Raw genomic sequence first — 19,514 nt, 5'->3', positions numbered from 1 at the left:
CCACACTGTCCCATCTGTGACCTCTTCTCCTAGATCTGGAAGGACCCACCCTTTCAGTGAAAGACAGTTAATTGCATCTCCATGATAATTTAGCCCGAAGACTGCTAGTAAGTAGAGACTATCAATTGTGTTGAAGTATGACTGCTGGTTTTTGTGTTCCAGATTACTATCCACCAAGGATTTCCTAATGCTGTTGGACTCTAGCCCATATATGCAAAGACAATCTGAAGTGTTAAATGAGATGCTTGAATTGAATTGTAGCTCCTGCTATGGCCAATGCAGATTATTTCCACTGAGGAAAGCACCTCCTTTCTTAATTGCAGGGAGGTGTTTTACTTGCTCATTTTATGGCCAATGTTTGCATCGCACACGGAGATAGCTGTGAACTCACAAATGTAAAGTAAGAATTAAAAAGTTTCCAAGGCTGCAAAGAGCACAGTAACTTAATAAAAACTTGTTTAAGAAGCCAAGCATAACGTGTGTTGTATTACACCAATCCTAGATCAAGAGTTTAGGACTGAATACACAGAGAACTTTAAAGTCACAAAAAGCTTCTCAAGTTGAAAATCTTACTGAAGCAATAATTATTGTTTTGCTTTCCCAAAGAACATTTTTATTTTGGAGAAATATTATCCCTTTCACCTCAAAATGCAAGTAACTTGGACACTGAAAAGCTTCAATCAATTTAATTCTGAAAGTGTACAATAACTCTTCTGCTTCTCTGCACAGATGTCACATTTCTCCAGCCCACGGTGAATACATGCATGATTTTTACTTGTACTATTCTGTGTTGCCTAAATAGAATTTGTTATTCTCAGCTCATGGCACCTCCAAATAAAACACCAGCATTTTATCTGAAGGAAATTGAATAAGGCAATCAACAAAAAACACCACTTAGTTGCCACCTTAGTCACCACTGAAGACAGTCATGCTTGGGCAAGGTTACTTGCAGTAAATATAGTGCTTTCCTTTATCACGTCAACAACGCCTGTCAGTCAGCATTAGCTGATTTGGAAAACCAAGGTCACTTCTGACACACAGATATTATGAACCTTTGAATAGGGTAAGTCTGGTGAAATAAAATACTTGTTTTCCAAAGGATGAAAATTTACAGCTAAAGTAAGCCCTCACTCAGTGTCTCTGTCTTTCCACTGATCCTGGCTGTGGGGGAGTATTTATGCCACAACCCTGCTGAACTGCAGACCTTTTCATAGAGCTCCAGCTTTGCTGGCAAGCATTTCAACCCTAAGGGCCAAGACACCAGCCACCTCTTCCTTCCTCTGTGAGTAACCCTGGAGGGGATGCCTGGCTCACAAATTCCACCCCGAAGCAGGACTCAAGATCCTAGGGATCTGTCTGCAGCTCTGAGGTCCAGTGTCCAGCCTCTACTCTAATATTAGGATGATTACTGTCAGCTATTATTGTGGGACTGAGTCTGGGAGTGAATTAAGCATGGTATCACTCACTTTTTTGCTTCAAAGTTGACTTTCGATTGGTCACAGCAAGTAAGTGAAAGCACCTAAATGGCAACGGAGCTATAGCACTCTTGCAGTCACACAGAAGGGGAAAGCTTTATAAACTCATTCTTTAAACCAACACTTCAGAGCAGCTGTACAGCGATACTCATAAGCCTCCTAACTGCAGCATTTCATGAGGAAAAAGCAGAGAGAAAGAGGCAAAGGTTTACAAACTGACAGGACAGGACAGTGTGTGTGTGTGAGCGGTTCTTCAAATTACCTTAACAAGAGAAAAGACATTGTAACTGCAATTCCCTTTATTACTCTGCCCAGACATGGGGTGGGATTCCCATTCCCTCCCCTTGCACGGAAAACCCTCACTGAGGGGCATAAAGCATTTTGTTGGGAGCATTCACTCTCCAGGCAGCAGGATCCCTTTTGTGAACATACACCATGCAAATGGAACCTGGGCTCCACTGAAGGCTGTGGCCAAGATTTCAGTCTCCACCTGACTGATCATTTCCATACTTCACCTCTTCGGCCTCTGTATGCTGCAAGGTGGTCTACGACAGGCACCGGCACCACAGTGCGTTAAAAGCAATTTCATCTCGAGAATCAATGGCTCCATTTGTAGTCTATGTCAAGTGTTAAGAGATTTGTTTCACAGCCCACAACTTACAACCATGGCAATTCAACATATTCTCCTAAGAGGACATACACCATTTGTAAGGCTACCTTCTCGTTCTCCACTAACAATAGTTCCCAAGGTTCTCATTTCACTAATCTTTTAGCGCGCTGCCTTGGCAAAAGATTACAAGCAGGAAGGGTAAATAATGGGCTGTACTTAATTTGAAGATGCCAAAGTCCAAATATCCTTGTAGCCAGGTTATAACTCATAGCATCATCAAACATTCCCTAAATGTGCCACAACACAGATACCAATTACTTTGTCATTTTTGAGCATAACACCAAGGAAACCAGGCCGGAAAAATCAGTAATAACAGCTATGATATATTCACCACTCACAATTATCTGCTGTCATTTATCTTTTCTATTGCTGAAGCTGTCGCTGCTTAGCACCTTTTTTTAGCATTCCACCCATTAGCCAATACCCATAAACAGAGGTATTTATTTTTAATAGTGCTCCCTATTAAAATTTCCTTATAAAATTCTACAGTTTTCTACACTAACAGTCCCTAGTGCTTTGTTTTACAGAAGTGTTAGGATAGTGCTCTGGGCAATTACTCAATAGTATTGGAGTACAGGAGTTGTCAACCTATGGCTCTGAATCAGCAGCTATAAATATACCCTAATACATTATTTAATTAAAAGAATGGTAAACTTCCAAACATCTGTGCTTCTTCAGATAACCTTCTGCAAATACACCCAGACAGGGACTTTAGAGATGGGTAATGGAAACACATATCAGAAGTAGAGAACCAAGTAGAAATATTCCCGTTGTTGGTGATTCTGGCAGGGGGGGGAAAGTTTCCTTCAATAAAAAGCAAAAGATTTTGTTTTTCTTTCTATGTAGTAGACAGCAGATTTTTATAGGTGCTTTCAGTCTACTCTGAAGCTGCGTGAAATACCTTGTCAAACAAATCTGAGAAAGTACCAATTTGGCTGTGAAGTTCTGTCACTCTCTGTTTTGTAATCTTGTCCCTGGCTAAGCATAAGAAACTGTACAAGATACAGACTTTGTAGCTCTTAAGAAAGTGTAAGAAACACTTTCCAAAAGGCACTGGCTGAGTTCTCGTGAACCCCTTTTTCCCTCTTTTATGACTCCTCAGCAACTCAACTGGTTGCAGACAGCTCTGTAGAGCCGTCCCTCCAGCTGGTGTTTGCCTCATGACAGAGTCACACATGGATTACAACTCCCAGCAGTCACCAAGCACTGTTTAAATGGGATTTAAACAGAGAAGAAAGAGAGAGAAAGCACATGTATGTGCACGGCACATGCATTTCATCAAGAATGAACATCAAATCCAGTTCTGTTTCACTTACTTACCAATATCTGGGAAAAAAGAGATCAAAAAGTTGGACACACACTCCTTTTTTTGCCAGTAGAGTACTTCCAGGCATGTGCTTTTTTGCTTTTGTTCTGGGTAAGCACAACTTGGGATACTTGGGGATCTTTTTAAAAGTCATCTCCTAGAATTAAACCTAAAGTTCTGTTTCTGCAGAAAGAATCGAGAAGACACTTGCGTGTTCAGCTAGCTGGGCAGCAAAAGCAGAGAGCAGCAGTAGGCACTGGGGAGTAACGGGAGTGGGGAATTTGTGTTCTGGCGCAAGAGTCTCATATTTCTTTTGAAAAAAAAAAGCATTAAGTAAAACAGAAGTGTTTTAGCTCTGAAGAGATGTAACTGAGTAAAAATGCAATGTCTAAATACATTTGAAAAGGCAGAACTGAGTGATAACAGACAGTTGTGGGGAAAGAGGAAGGAAAATACTGGAATGACTAATGATGATATAGGAAGATCAGTGATTAGATGATCACAATACAGAGAGTTAAGTGGAAGGCTAGGGAGAATAATAAAGTATGAAGACAATGTATCTCAACAGAGAGGTATAGTCACCCTGTGCACAAGCACATGGTGAGAAGACACAGGACAGGAGACAAGCCTCAGCCCTGCAAAAATACTGCACACTCTCCACATGACATGTGCTAATAGCACAATTAAACTGATACCTGAGTCTTCACTCAAGTAGTTTAATAATAATAAACTTCCCCTGTAAAGCCCATTTTAATGTAGAAGAAGTGTAAGAAGGTCACAGTGTAAATGAAAATGAGTTCCCAAACTCTCTACACAAAGCTTTCTGAGTCTTTAGCATCAGAAAGTGTATATAACTCATCCAATGGACACAGCAAATCAGTGACATTAAACCATCTGATCCCTAACCCTGAGTTTTCTATTTTTATTAGAAAAACTACCAGATAGGTCTATTGGATCTATTGGATCTATTATATACTAACTGCATCTTTTCGAAAGAAGAAAAAGACAAGTGCCACACAATCCATATAAGGGTTAGATGAAACCACATTTACCTCCTACGATGTTTTAGTCATTTTGAATATAAAATACATCTTTTTAAAGTATGCCACCAGGAATGTTTGTGAAGATACCTTGCAACTGCTGAAAATGTGCACTGGTTTGAAATTTATAGTAACACAGTTACCAGTATAACACTTGTATGATATAGCCAACAAGCCATACGTCATAACATCTTTTCTGCATGAAGATTAAATTTGTAAAATTGGCTAATGAGCTGATAGTGGAGACAACAGCTATATGCCAGATACTCTCCTTTTCTTTGGATCTTCCTTTAACTGCAGGCACACGAGAGCTTTATATTTAAAAAATGTGTCAGTACAAATATGTGAGTTTACAGTTGCAGACTGTAATTTGAAACTCTAATGCAAAGAAAGAAGGGCCTAAATTTTCAGAACAGGCTTCCACTGATCCACAAAAGAGTGGAAAGTACTAATAAAAATACTGTAAAACATTTAAAGATGTTTTTAATCCAAGGAGTTTCCAGTAAGAGGATGAGCTCCTTGGATCTCAGGGCACTGAAAAGCTGTCTTGTCACCCATCCAGTCAACTAGGTTTGGTATGCTTGCTTCAGCGGTTGCATGCAGGTGGAAGTCTGCATTTATGGGTCAGAATCTTAACAGAAGTGATAAATAGGTTCCCATATATGCTTCTCCAAAATTTTAATGAAGATATAATGGTGATTTTAACAGTTTGTGTCTAAAAACCTCTGCCATCATCAAGGATCTTCCTGCTCTAGCTGTGCTGCAAACCAGGACCAAAAGAAATTTTCCTGCACAAAATGTTCATAATCCGAGGCCACGCTGCACGTTACTGAACTAGCTAACAACATGAAGCCATACGGCTACCGTGACAAACAAGGGTTTTATATGAGCTAATTTACCCTGCAAATAACAACAGTAGTCATCAGGACGCACAAGAAGTCATAGCACATCACTAGTATAGTGATTTTTGAGGGCAACAAAAGAGTTTTCAGGAGGGGTCTGAGGGTACAAAAAGAGGAATCTCTTTGCTTTCTTTGCAGCAGCAGTCAATGGGATGCTTTGTAGAGGGGGTAAAAAAGAAGCAACAAAACAGAACGCTTGTAAGCTCCCCCTCCCCAAAGCATCACCTTATTAGGCAAAATAAAAATGAATTTGGGGGCTGAAAACAAACCAGAGCAAAACAATATTTGGGACATGAGCAAATGATTTTGTCAGCATGCCTGGAACTTAGTTTTGGAGGGAGACATCTCTATATCTATGCCTAAGGCCATGTGAATATGCAAGGCCACTTATCAACATGATATTCAATGTGATCATTTTAGTTCAGGTCCACATGAGGTCTATTCAGGCTCAAGGCCCTATGTATTCTTTTCTTTTTGAAGAAGCCTAAACTTGCAGCTGAAATGTACTCGATTTGACACAAAAGCAACACAGGAAGAGTCTATCAAAAAAGGATATTAGTCCTTTTCACAGTGCTAGGCTTAACTGTACAACGGCTTCTGGAAATGTTTAATAGAACAAAAGTATGTGAAAAAAAAAAAAGAAAAAACTGCAGGCACAGCTGATGTAAATGTTGGTGTTTTTTTTTTTTAATAATAATTTTTATATTGCCTAAATCCCTAAAGTCAGTGTCTGGACTCTGTCTGGAGGCTTCCCAAAAATCACTGCTTGTCAACACCCTTTCCACAGAAATGAGTCTGTTTACCTCCACCAGTGCATTGTCAAGTCATCTCTTCCCATTCACATTACAGTTTAAAATTGGTATCCTCACAGAAAAATCTAACCCTCCCTTTCCTTATCCAGGAACCTCTCTAATATCTAAAGCCCATGTTAAAATAACTCATTTCAACAGAATGCCTTTCTTCAAAGTGCATCTCTATAGAGATCACTGTAAATGTTTAGACGGTGCTTTTTATGAGAAGGTCAAAATTTGGCCAGTTGATAGCTATGAATGAAAGGGAAACTCAAAAAATTCTAACTGGATAGTCATTCACTTTGAATCCTGATCCAAAATGGACATTTTCCTGTAGAGGAACTTGATAACAAGTTCATTCCTCTGCCTCAGCAATCTACTCACGGCTTTTGGAAGAGAAACGGAGGTGTGATACATCTGCTGGAGCGTGCCAATCTCCTGAACTGTCTTTGACAGGTTACACAGGATCCCTGAGAAAGCCTTCACATCACCCAGTGTTTGAGAGCATTCTCGATACACTATGTCTTGTGACGTTTTGCGCACTGGCAACTGCAAACAGTGTCAAGCTGAATTCTCGGCAGTTAAAAAAGACACTGGAAGACCTGAGGGACAACCCAACTTCTTCAGGCTTTACAGAAAAAAGAAGCAGTTGGTAACAAGGGGAAAGTTAATACACAAACCAAGGATGCATTCACATCTAGTGCATTTAGCTCTATCTGCCTCTAGCAGTCACTGGTATTCACTGGTGTGTGGAAAATGAGTTACTGGTTACATTCCTCTGACCACTGAGCATATCCCTTCAGCAGAGCCTTTCCTCTGACCACCATAAATGGGACAATCCTTGGCAGTCCCAGCCAAAAGCAGCAGTGACTCCAGCTGCTTTGTCACATTTCTAAATGGGCCCTCCCAGCTCAAAGTCCTGGTAAGTCACACCCAGATACATGAATGGCAGCTGTCTCTCTTGTCCCAGTGCTGTAGCTGAACCTTCCGGTCAGTTGTCTGTATGCCAATGTACAAAACGCCCATTTGATGAACTCTGGCGTACAATCCTCACAAAACCCACAGCAAGTACATCAACTGCCACGTACCTGCGCATATGGACGGTTTCTCCCAGGAGTTTCCCCCCAGCAATGATGGCCCTGACACCTGCTTCCTCTGAAAGCAAACCACCGGCTGAAGTAGCTGCTGGATGCAGATGTTTGCATCCGGGGTATTCTCAGGCATAGCAAGCTATCCTATCAGGGGTATCAAAGATAATTGTTCCAGGCATTAGTCTGGAGTAGGAAATCCTTCTCAAAGCCATATTTAAGAACTTAATTAAGTCAATCATGTCTTTTTTTTTTTAACTCCAGCCAGCAGTTAAGCCAAAGTAGAACTAATTGTGGTCGCTAATACTAAAAAGCACAAATAAGAATACTTCTTGTGAGCTTTCCAGCACACAAACTGCCTCTCATCCATCACCAACTCCCTTTGGCTGTTCTGCAAGTGCACGTAAGTCTTCACTGTTGTGAATCTCTACCGTTGTGAATAACGCACCTTCCTCTGTTTCTGTTTCTACTCCTGTGTCCACCTTCCCCTTGCATTCATTATGCCACACAGCTATTGATTTATTATAGAGGTGTGAAGCTTACCTTTAGGGCTAGTCAGATTCTAATCTGCCAACTTTTTGTTTACAGTGCCTGAGCTGTCTGACTCTTTTGGGATTCACTTCATCAGTCAAGATTAATTTTGGTCTTTATTTTAAGCCTAGAAGCCATCCAGAAGGCATCTAACAACCATGTGAAATACAGAGATAATACCAAGAAGCACCTTCGGGAGGAGACAGAGAAAGAAAGGTCAGGAAAAACACCTCAATACTACCTTGCATACTCATCTGCAAGCCCTTTCAGCCAACTATGTGCAGGATAAAAGACTGTGGTAACTTTATAGGATTAGCACTACAGAAGAATTGTTTAGAGTGAGGAGTGAATGTCACAACATGTGATCAGTGGTGACACTGCAGTATAAGAAGAGGCGCCGGTAGGCTTTGTTTCATAGCTATGAAAACTGTGCACGGAGCAAACTTGGCCCTATCACTCACCTGAGCTCTTCCTAAAACCTCACATTTCCTCTGTTTCCAATTTCACCTTCATAACCCACTTTTTAATCTCCTCCAACACATGGAAACAGAAACTAGGATCAAGAGGGAAATACTGCCAAAGATTAGAGGTTTGGAAATTTGCAACTGTTATCTAAGGGAAAACTATAGTGGGAGCCAACTGCTTTAGTCAGAAGTCTTTGTTATTGTAAAGAAGCTTTAATATATGTTTTTGCTTGCTAAATCAGAAGGTGGAAGTGTGGTACTTTATGGGTCAAACAGAAGAAAAAATAAAAACAAAAGCAATTCAACTCCTAGTCACCCAATCTGGAAATTTGTAAAACTAAGGTCTGCAAAGCACTAACTTGGTAACAGATGTAGTGAATTATAAACATGAACTTGTCACAGATTACTGTAAAAAACCAGGCAGGCGTCCTATTTTAAAACACATTTTTTTGTTTTCATTATTGTTAATCCACCTTTCCCCTTACAGCTATTCAATACAAAGCATGACTGCAAAGTAGTACCAGTTCAGCAATCTGGAGGAAGGAAAAAAAAAAGAGTGTTTTCAAAAATTACAGAACAGTGTTCCAAAAAGAAAATCTGATTTAAAAACTCATTTCTGTTCAGCAGTCAAGTGATCTGTTTTGAATTTCAATGGCTATCTGTAGCACTGAGGTTTCTGTGTCACTGCATACAGAAAAAGCTGACGAGGAATGGTGCTGTCTTACTCCATTCCTAACCACAACCCAGTAGATAAAGTCTGAAGTCACAAGTCAGCTGAGAGCTCTACCAAGACTATTAAATTATACTGGCAAAGCTGGAAGGAAGAAATTTAAATGAGGCCAGGTTAGATGTTTCAAAGGGATGAGTGACTGATCCTGTTTTATGTTATGCCAGACAATGCTAATAGTTTAAACACTAGCTCTGTCAAGTGAGAAATAGATGTATTATCGTCTGTGAATTATTAAAATTGACTTCACCTACTCACCTTTAGACTTTCCTGGCTGAAAGAAAAAAAAAAATCAAGCAAAAAAAGTCTTGCAAAGGAGGCAAGCACTCTTAATCTATTACTAATGTCTTCTTGAATCCTGTTAATATTTTTCATATTGTCTGCTTTGCTGAGCTCAGACACTATATGTGAGGAATGAGCAAAAATTCCAGCTGACCCTAGGCATAAAGCTCTTTAATGTTTAAGTCTCCCCTGCCCTGCAGATAATTACTGTCTCCTCTTTCACCCATCCAGCTGGGACATCAGACAATTTGGGGAGCATCCAAGATGGGCATGAAGATCCATTTCCTGGTTCATGACAAGTGCTGCAGATGTTTATGCCACAGAGATAATTTTCTAGTGTTTTATTCAGCAACAAAAAAAACTTTGAAAAGTTGTTTAGATCTACAAGGCTCAATTTCCCCTGCAACTCAACCATACAAGCTCTCCTTGAACACTAGGGAAGTATTAAGGATACTAAAAAATAATTAACAATGTAAAATGTTTTTAAGTTCTGATAAGGTCAGAATCATTGCTACAGGTTTTTAGTGGAATACAAAGATGAGACATGAAGATATGGAAGGTGGTTAAGCACTCATCAACATCATCAACACAGGGTAGCAACAATAACAAAGGTCCCACCTCTTCACGCCTCCATCATGAAGTTGCTAATTTACAAATGATGACTCTAAAGGTGATAGAGGGGAAAGGTGAAGGTTTATTTATTTTTTAAACAACCACTTCCAAACCTCCACTTCCTTTCAACCATTTGCCCCTTTGAGAGAAATTGTAAATGGTGAAGGAGAGAAATATGAGTCTGAAGAAAAACTTTTTGTGGATTTTTTGGGGGAGACAGAAAACCTCTAGGATCAATCTAAAAGAAAGCTTGACTCCCCCAGAAAAGTACCCTCCCACCCCCCAAATAAGGCTTTCCTTAGAAAAACTGAAAAGCCAATTTTGTTCTCTTTTTTTTTTTGAGCAGAATAATTTTTGACTTTTTTTCCCACAGGTAAAGTTAAAACATTCCACATTTTCTAGGGGAATAAACTTCAAATAACTAAAGAAATAAAAGAAGAAAGTGAAAGAAACCTACTGTCATTTTTGGACTGTGAAACACTTGAAAAACATGAAATGAAAGCTGTTGGAGACAAACCTCCAAACCCTCCTGCTTCCTCAGAACTGGCTACCTCTTTATGCATTTCTCCTAACCTGGTCCATATGGCCCTTTCACACTGCCCTCAGAGGGACTACTGCACTCACTCGCTCTGGTAACACCTTCACCAGCGTTACCAAAGTAACACTGATACATATTTTGCAGGAGGTGGCATAGGATTTTGAGAATCAGTGGCTTGAAGTACTATCTTTCAAGCAGGAAAAATATTAGGTGCCATGGCATACCCAGGCGCGAGACAGCCATCCCCCCAGCAAACCACTGACTGGAAGACTTCATGCTGAAAAGGCGGATGTTGAGGCATCTGCTGACCCAAACTCAGCAAAAGCTGCTTTTAACAACACTAAAACCATCTCATGGCTTCTCAGATGAAACACACGAACACTCTGTGGCTGTCATCTTCCTCTGTGCACCCACTCACCCATAAAATAAATACAAACAGCTGAAGGCAGGGAAGTTCTTGCGAAGGCTGGAGAAATTAGACAGGAGTCTAGCCCTTAATTCCAGATTTGCTGAAGGAAACCTCACCTCTGTCTCATATCCTCTGTATTCAAAAGCCATTTTTATTTTCATATAAATCATGTCATTTATGGTTCTGTGCTGCCATTCTAAAACCATTGCAAGAGTTGAATTGGCACAGCACACTTAAAAGAAAAGGTTACGACGTGGTGAGAAACACAGTCAAAATGTGAACAGTATTGTTAACGTATTGCTTGACTTCTAAAATCCCATTGTAAAATAAAATAAACAGCTTCTGAAAGCTGAGACAGATCTTCAGACACACTCCCACTTTTGAATGGGAACCAGCAATCAGGTCCGTAAGTGACCTCAACCACCTCTGACACCAAGGTCTTTGGAAAGCCCTGGTGGGAAGAGTTTTGTGCTGAGCCACTCTGCCAGTCTCACTGGGCACTCCAAAATGTGGTCTGAACCACAGTTCAGCTCTTCTGAACATCTGATCTCATGTAGGAAATGGGGAATAGGCTGTAGGTGGTGGAGACCGTTGGCAGGAGGGAATACTCGGCAGTTGTGACAAATGTGTCTTTGGGGCTGCCTGAGCCTGGACTTCTGTTGTGGCTTTTGCCTGCTCCAGGATTTCTCCCACCCCCTGTGACTTTCCATCAGAGGCTTTGCGTTTTCCACCACATCTGCTGGAGCACAGGGAGTGTTTGTATGGGACAGGCAGAGGACAGGGAGTGATAGGAAAACAAGGGATGGTCCAAATGAGGCTGAGACAACAGACAGAGATAACAAGGGGGAGGAGGAGGCCAAATGGCAGGCCAAGAGAAGGGGGAGGCAAGGGGATAAGAGGTGAGATAAAGAGAGACTTTCTGTGCATGAATAAACATGAACAAGTGAAGAGGTGGCGGTAAGACCCCCCACTGCCAGGAAGGCAGAGAAGAATTACGGGCAGGAAACATCACTGCAGGAGCAGTTGATTAAAACTACAAACTGCATGAACTTGGTCTAATCCCTTCTTGCCTTCAAAGCCACCCTACGAGAACCTGGCTAAAGAAACTGTCTTGAGCTATTTCAGCATCTCCGCTCCCGAGTACTGTGCTCACGTACAGTGGGGCAGGCAAACAAGAATAATCAGCTGGCATCTCCTGAGTTCCCACAAACGTTTGGGCTGGCCATCTCAGTTCCCATCACAGATGAATTGCTTTGCTTCATATTAAGATGCAGCAATGCACGTAAGCACACTCTTAGCTCCGAGTATGGAAACTGTCCTTATTAACTATTCATGCCCTTGAAGTGAAGCACTTGCTTGGATGCTTGGCTGAATCAGGGCCTAATTAAGGACGTAAACAGCATTCTATCCTCATTCACCTCTCCCTCAGCCTTAATCCTCCAGTCACCTAAGTTTAATTTAAAAAACTGTTTTCAGGAGTTGAGCCTGGATCTGTCACATCCAAGATTGCCACTAATTGCTATGTGTCAACAGCATTTAGAAAAATGAGCAATGAATTAAAACCACCAACCCTTCTGCCTGGATGACAGCCTTATCTTTACACACTAGCTTTTCAATGGGGTTGCAATCTCTTTACCCACCCAGAATGGAAAACTGCATTGCCCAAAGTCGGTCAGAGATTTCTTCAGCTAGTCTGAACATTTCTGAAGAAAAACTACTGATCTTGTAAATGAACATATGGTGCAACACCCAGGGTGCAAAAACACTCCAGCTTAGACCCCAGGAGGTAAGGACACCCTCTTCCTCTGGCTAGTCTTGTCGGATAGTTGTGGTATTAGGGGATCAGAAAGCAGACTCAGAGAGACAGGCTGATGTTCTCAGGAAGATCAATGAAGATGTGAAGGTCACAGATGACACATGGCTGGTTTCAAAACCTCAGGAATGACAGCAGGGAAAGAGGTGGTGAAGGAGGAAGGGGAACAGAGCCAGCTGTAGAAGTTGCCAGAGAAATATTTTGTTGGAGGCACAGCAGAGGAGGAGCAGGGTGACGCAAAGAGAAGCAACCGAGTAAAGCACAGCACATGAGGACTGCAAACAGTGGTGTCCAGAGGGATTCCTGTACTGGATGCGCCTGTCTAATACTGATGTAATGAGCTAGTTATGAAGCAAAAAGTCAGAAGTGTGTGTGGGAGTGTTGGAGGGGCACATATTAGGTATCTGCTCCCACAAGAAAGGAGGTAAGCTAGGGCTCCTGCGAAGGGTCTGTTAAGAGGATTAAACAAGACAGCAAGCAAGACTGGACACGAGCCAGCTGAATTTTCTCAGGTTTATTGAGAGGAAAACGTGATAGCAAAAGTGATCTTCCTATCTTCTAAGGAACAACTAAGAGGACCAAAATCAGGGTGAGATAAAAAAATAGAAAGCTACCTGTGGAGGGAGGACGGTTGTGCCCACTAGGAATGACAGCAGAGCACAACGCCATCAGGCTCTCCTCCTAACTTCGCCACCGCCTCATGATCTCACTCAAGTAGTGTAGTTTGTCTGCTCTGCCATACATGTGTTTCAGAAGCAGAAATGCAGCGATACTATTTTTTTTTAAACCTTTTTCACATGCTTGTTGAGAAACATTTAAAATATGTTAAGTGCTCAGTGCCTTGTAGATGCTATACAGAGACAAGCTACCACTAATCATTATTTTACTTGGCTGAATTTGACATGTCTGTTTTCAGAGATACCTCTGAAATGCCTGATATGTAAGGTCTTAACTAAAATAAACAAACAAACAAAAAATATGCTGCAGGTTTTATTAGCAGGAGGGACAAATAAAAGGAAGAGGGTGGCAAAGCAATGCAGAGATAATGTTGAGTTTGAAGTAAGGAAAATATAAACATTTTGGCTGACACAGCAGCAAAGTCAGCTTGGAGGAGAATTAAGGACAACAGAGGTAATCATTTACCAAGGCAGTAGTTTTCGGATGTTGACATACATTTTCAGAACAAGGAGGAAAAAAAAACAGATAAGAGAAGACTGTCAGAATTATGACAACTTGCGACTTCTTTACCTGGCTGCTAGTGAGGAAAACAGACAGGAAAATCATCTGAAGATTATTCTTCCTTGAATGCTCCCATTTCGTTTTCATGAGTATTAATACAGGCCACACTGACATTGATGAGCAAAAAGATCCTTGAGGAAGGGAAGCACGTGTTTCCTCGTGCCGACATCTGAACAGTTTACAGTCACAGGCGGCTCTGAACTTAGGAGTAGGAAATGAAGCTTGTATGAAAACTAAAGTGGAAGTGCGGGGCATTTAGGGTTTTGTGATCATGGTTTCATTAGACTCTAAATGCTCTTTAGGGCAGGAACACTTAGAGGAGTTCAGAAATGTTTTTGACTTTAAGAAAGCTGACTTTGGGAGAATCTGATATGCCCCAAGGAATTTTTACTGGAATCCTATGAAACATGGGAAACGTAGAACTGAATTTTTAAAAAACATCTGAAGAGACTGAAATTTAAAGCCGTCCTGCTTAATTCCAAGGAGGAAAAAGGGCAACTGAGGCCAAATGCAGTTAAGTAAAGATGTAAAGTTTAGTGTAAGCAACACATAGAAGACTTGGGAAATTTCTTATATACATGTGTGTGTGCGTGTATCTATAGATATTTAGATATAACAAACAATCCTTTGAAAAGTAAACAACCTGGTGAGGAGGGATACAGAACGCCTAAGGAGTTAGAAAGAGCAGTTTTAATGACATAGTTCCAGGAGGACAAAGCCTCCTCCATCTTTTGACACTGCCATGAGTTTTTCCTCCTAACCATTACATGGAGTTTCATTTATATCAGTGCTAGATTGGACTGGGAGAAAAATGATTAATTGCTTAAGGCATATAACAAAAGGAAGAAGTTAGCAAGTTAGCATGCCCTTTTTTCTTTGAAGAAGAATAATAAGAGGCCAGATGACTGCTTAAATATTAGCATTGCATTGTGACAGAGTTTCCAGGGCTTGCTTAAAGGAAGGAAATTTGCATTGATGTATGTACATCCTCAGAGTTACAGCCATGCCAGCCCATAACAAATGTGATGCACAAAGACAACCTGCAGTTCCTACCCTAGGCAAGCTGTAGGAACTGCAGAAACAGGTGGGAGGGAAGGGGAAGAATTCCCTGTAACACGTGCAGAGCATCAGATTCAGAGAAAAAGCAACATTTACATATGGTTGAAAGGTTTCCTTTTTTTCCCTTTTAAAAAGTAACATAAACACCTAAGTGAGAGATATATACATCTTAAGTTCTGTGATGACAAGACAGACCAGTGAGACCTGGAGTTAATCTTCATTGTTGCAGGAAAGGGCAATGAAATGAAATAAGCTCCTATAGAACTGTTAGCTTAATATCTGCCATGTAAAAATAATAGAGGTAATTTTATTCAAACACCTTAACGGGCATAATTTGATTAGAAGCAATTGTGCAATTCTTGGAGGGAAATTTCTGCATACACATTAATAGTAATTACCTTGCTGAAAGATAAGAAAATTAAAGACAGGCCCTAATTCTCTAAAAATTACCCAACTTCAGGGGTTGAGAGACCTGATGCTTCTGACATCCTGTGCTGCAGGGCTGCTTGTTTCCAACTGACTGAGGTGATTGAATTTCGGCTTTAACTTTTAGAAGAAATTTAAAATTAATTTAAATATTATTTTTGTGAATACTAAATAGATTATTTAAATCCAAGTACAGACTAAGTTGCCTACCTACAATATGAACATTCTGATTGCAACAAAAATAGAAAAGACTAGTGAGATCGTTTCTGAAGTATCTACATTTTACAGGTGAGTAAACTGTAGTGGAAACTTATCTTTACAGGCCTAGGGCAGCAAATAAGTGTAAAGTATGACTTTACTAGCCATGTGCTAAAAAAGCCTGCAAAATGCATGAAAGCATCTTTCACAGTGTATCAAGTTTAGTATAAAAAGCAAAGTTGCCGTGAAGCTCCTGTGAAAACTGTGCTGATTTTAAGAAAATCAGAAGTAATCTTTTTTCCCCAATCCTTGCAGCAGATTAGAGTGTCCAAATACAATGAAAAAAGGGTCAGAAAAGATACTGGTAAGAATTAGATACAAGCAGAAAGAAATGATACTGATATGTTTCTAGTTGGCAAGATGCAAGGAGGGAAGGAGAGAGACAGGCATTAGAAGCATTAGCAGAAACAATTCCGAAGGCCAGTAAATATCAGGGGGCCCCAAAGCAGTCAAAAGCAGAGTGAAGAGATTTAGAGTCAAGGCATTCAAAGGGTCTACTTAGTTTGACCAGAAGACAGTCTCACATTTCAAGGTTTCTTCTTCAGTACAGCTAAGCTTTTCAATGGGAGGCCTTGACCCCCGGGATCACTAACTGAAGAAAACAAATGTGTTTTCAAATGAATGTATTGGCACTGTCAGAACTGACTGTACACAAGATTAAACGATATTTATTTTCACTTTCCAGAATACCATGTTAAATTTTAGAGAGACAGACAGAAACGTTTCCAAATAAGACATGAGAATCTGAGCATCAGATTTTCTCTGTCAGCTGGGATTCAACAGCAGAATTCCTGTTAACTGATCTGGCTAAGCCTCCTTCCAAAATGTCAACCTGAGGCTTTCTCGCCTTCAGCGGTCTTGGTGAGGGTGGCGGGAGGGGATACGTGCCGTCAGTCCGTTTCAGTTCTCTCATTGCTTTTCCTCGCTTTCTCGCGATGGATTGGATTTTGGTCTGGCATTTTGGAATTGCACAGATGTGATTCCCTAACTGAAACAAACAGAAGTTTGCCTACCTTTGATAAGGAACAGAAATAAAATCAATCAGAATTAAAAAAAAGAAAGTGATTCTGGGTACCCATCCTGAGATGCTCTTAAAAAAGGAAACTTTGATTGCAGGAAGTGGATGTCACATCCCTGCCTAGAGGAGTTTGCTCACAGTTCATCTGCATATCCCTTAAGACAAAGGTACTTCAAAACCCATTTTGTGCTTCTATCTTGATCATGCTTGACCAGCTTCACAGCCTTCTTGGGTTCCACAGGTGTTAAATGCAAGGCAAGATGGGGGCAGTGGAAGAGAGAGATGGAGCCCAAGGGAAGGTGGCCTACGACAGACCAGATAATTTCAGATAAACATCAGATGTCTACTGAGTTTATATGCTGTGCTATTTCAAGGCCACATTCCACTCTGTATTTGAATCATAGAATCATAGAGTCATTAAGGTTGGAAAAGACCGCTAAGATCATCGAGTCCAACCATCAACTCAATACCACCATGCCCACTACACCATGTCCCTAAGCGCCTCATCTACACGTCTTTTAAATACTTCCAGGGATGGTGACTCAACCACTTCCCTGGGCAGCCTGTTCCAAGGCCTGACCACTCTTGCAGTAAAGAAATTTTTCCTAATGTCCAATCTAAACCTCCCTTGGCACAAACTGAGGCCATTTCCTCTCGTCCTATCGCTCGTTACTTGGGAGAAGAGACCAACCCCCACCTCGCTACAACCTCCTTTCAGGTAGTTGTAGAGCGCAATGAGGTCTCCCCTCAGCCTCCTCTTCTCCAGACTAAACAACCCCAGTTCCCTCAGCCGCTCCTCATAAGACTTGTGCTCCAGGCCCTTCACCAGCTTCGTTGCCCTCCTCTGGACACGCTCCAGCACCTCCATGTCCTTCTTGTAGTGAGGGGCCCAAAACTGAACACAGGATTCGAGGTGCGGCCTCACCAGTGCCGAGTACAGGGGCACGATCACCTCCCTGCTCCTGCTGGCCACACTATTTCTGATACAGGCCAGGATGCCGTTGGCCTTCTTGGCCACCTGGGCACACTGCTGGCTCACGTTCAGCCGGCTGTCAACCAGCACCCCCAGGTCCTTTTCCTCTGGGCAGCTTTCCAGCCACTCTCCCCCAAGCCTGTAGCGTTGCATGGGGTTGTTGTGGCCCAAGTACAGGACCCGGCACTTGGCCTTGTTGAACCTCATACAGTTGGCCTCGGCCCATCGATCCAGCCTGTCCAGGTCCCTCTGCAGAGCCTTCCTACCCTCCAGCAGATCAACACTCCCGCCCAGCTAGGTGTTGCCTGCAAACTTACTGAGGGAGCACTCGATCCCCTCGTCCAGATCATTGATAAAGATATTGAACAAGACCGGCCCCAAAACTGAGCCCTGGGGAAAATACATCCCTATACTCATGTATGGACCCACTAGCAATTGCATGAGCATTCCTGAGGGACCTGTGCTTATGCACTGTCCCAAAATGGACAAGCGTAGAGTGAGCTGAATTTAAAATCCAGAAATCAGTTCCCAAAAGGAGACCAATAAGGACAGAAAGGAGACCATGGGCACCATTATTTCAGCAGAAAATGTCTGCACACATGAATAAGGTGGAACTACAGCAAGGGCTTCAGAATAGCTACATACTACCCGTGAATTTTGAGGAGTGAATATGTACTTGTTAGTAAGAGGTATGACAAAGCAGGAAAGTGGGTCTCACAAAGCGCAGACTTGTTGGGTCAAGTGTCCTTTTCCTGTTTGGCAAGTCCTTTTGTCTCTATGTCCTCCTTATCATCCTGACACCTTACCAAAGCACAGAATGATGGACAGCTCTTAATGACTTCCTAGCGTTTGATTCTGATACACGGGTCCAGCCCTTTTTTGTATAACATGAAAGTCTCCATTCCCCTCAGAATTTCCACTTTAGAACCCATGTCCACTTCCACACATGCAGCTCCCCACTCCCACCTCAATCTGTGTCAAGACAAACGTGTTCTCGTCACACCTTGCTTGAATCAGGCAGCTGAAGCCAGGACTTCTGAACGGACGGACTGACAGCTGATGCTGCATCAGCAGCTGGCAGGGCTGGTATCAGCCTCCCCAGGAGATGAGAACATCCTCTCTTGAGCACACCCACTCCCACATCGCACAATTGGGGCTGTTGTTCCCTGTGTCCAGAAACCAGGCTCAGTCCTGTACCATCTCTGTGCGTTGCCATCATCCTGCCTGACTTGGAAATATTGTTGTTTTTTTTTCCCTTCCCTAGCATGCTCATTAGGCAGTTTGGGCACAGGGGTTAGTGGCTCGGTCCTGCTGGCAGCACCCCCGGCAGACTTCACTGAGGCATTCCTGGGAGTAAAGATGTGTTCTGCAAATGAGCATTTACTGAGTAGGACCCTGCAAAGCACCCAAGAAAACAAAGCACTTCTAAAATGGTCATTTTGTGCTATCCACAGTTACAAAGATTTAAGCTGAACGGGGGATACTCACTGGATGGAGCTGAAACACTGTCATGGAGACACAGAAGGAGGTACTTTAAAAATCAAGCCTATTAGTGCTCACCTTCCTCTGCTTTCCCTTCTTGCAGCTGCAGGAGAGATGACCACATACCCATTCGAGACCAGAAGGAACAAGAAGTTGTTTAGACTTTGTTTTGTTTCCCATAAGGTGACGTATCACCCCCCGAAGCATCCCCTCTCCCATTCAGAGAGGGTGACGGAAGCAGAGCAGAGCAGCGTCTCTGTGACAGGGCAAACCTGCTCCTCCTGGGCAGTGCTGCCTGCCTGCCTGCCTGCCTGCCTGGTTGGTTGGTTGCTCGTTCCCAGGTAGCTGGCTGTGAGGGGGCCAACGAGCAGGCTAATTTAGAGCTCTAAAAGCTGGCAGCAGGAGCGCAAT

The 19,514-nt window shown here is 42.1% G+C and overlaps 1 protein-coding gene across 1 annotated transcript in view; it reads right to left on the bottom strand.

Moving 5' to 3' along the window:
- GMDS (GDP-mannose 4,6-dehydratase) overlaps nucleotides 1-19,514 on the bottom strand; it is a 436,198-nt gene that overhangs the window by 54,883 nt on the left and 361,801 nt on the right. The window lies entirely within an intron of this gene.

Source organism: Calonectris borealis, chromosome 2 (assembly GCF_964195595.1).
Source record: "Calonectris borealis chromosome 2, bCalBor7.hap1.2, whole genome shotgun sequence".
In the NCBI taxonomy this organism is placed as follows: Eukaryota; Metazoa; Chordata; class Aves; order Procellariiformes; family Procellariidae; genus Calonectris; species Calonectris borealis.
The sequence above is the reverse complement of the archived record's forward strand: the minus strand, read 5'-3'. Positions and strand labels throughout refer to the sequence as shown.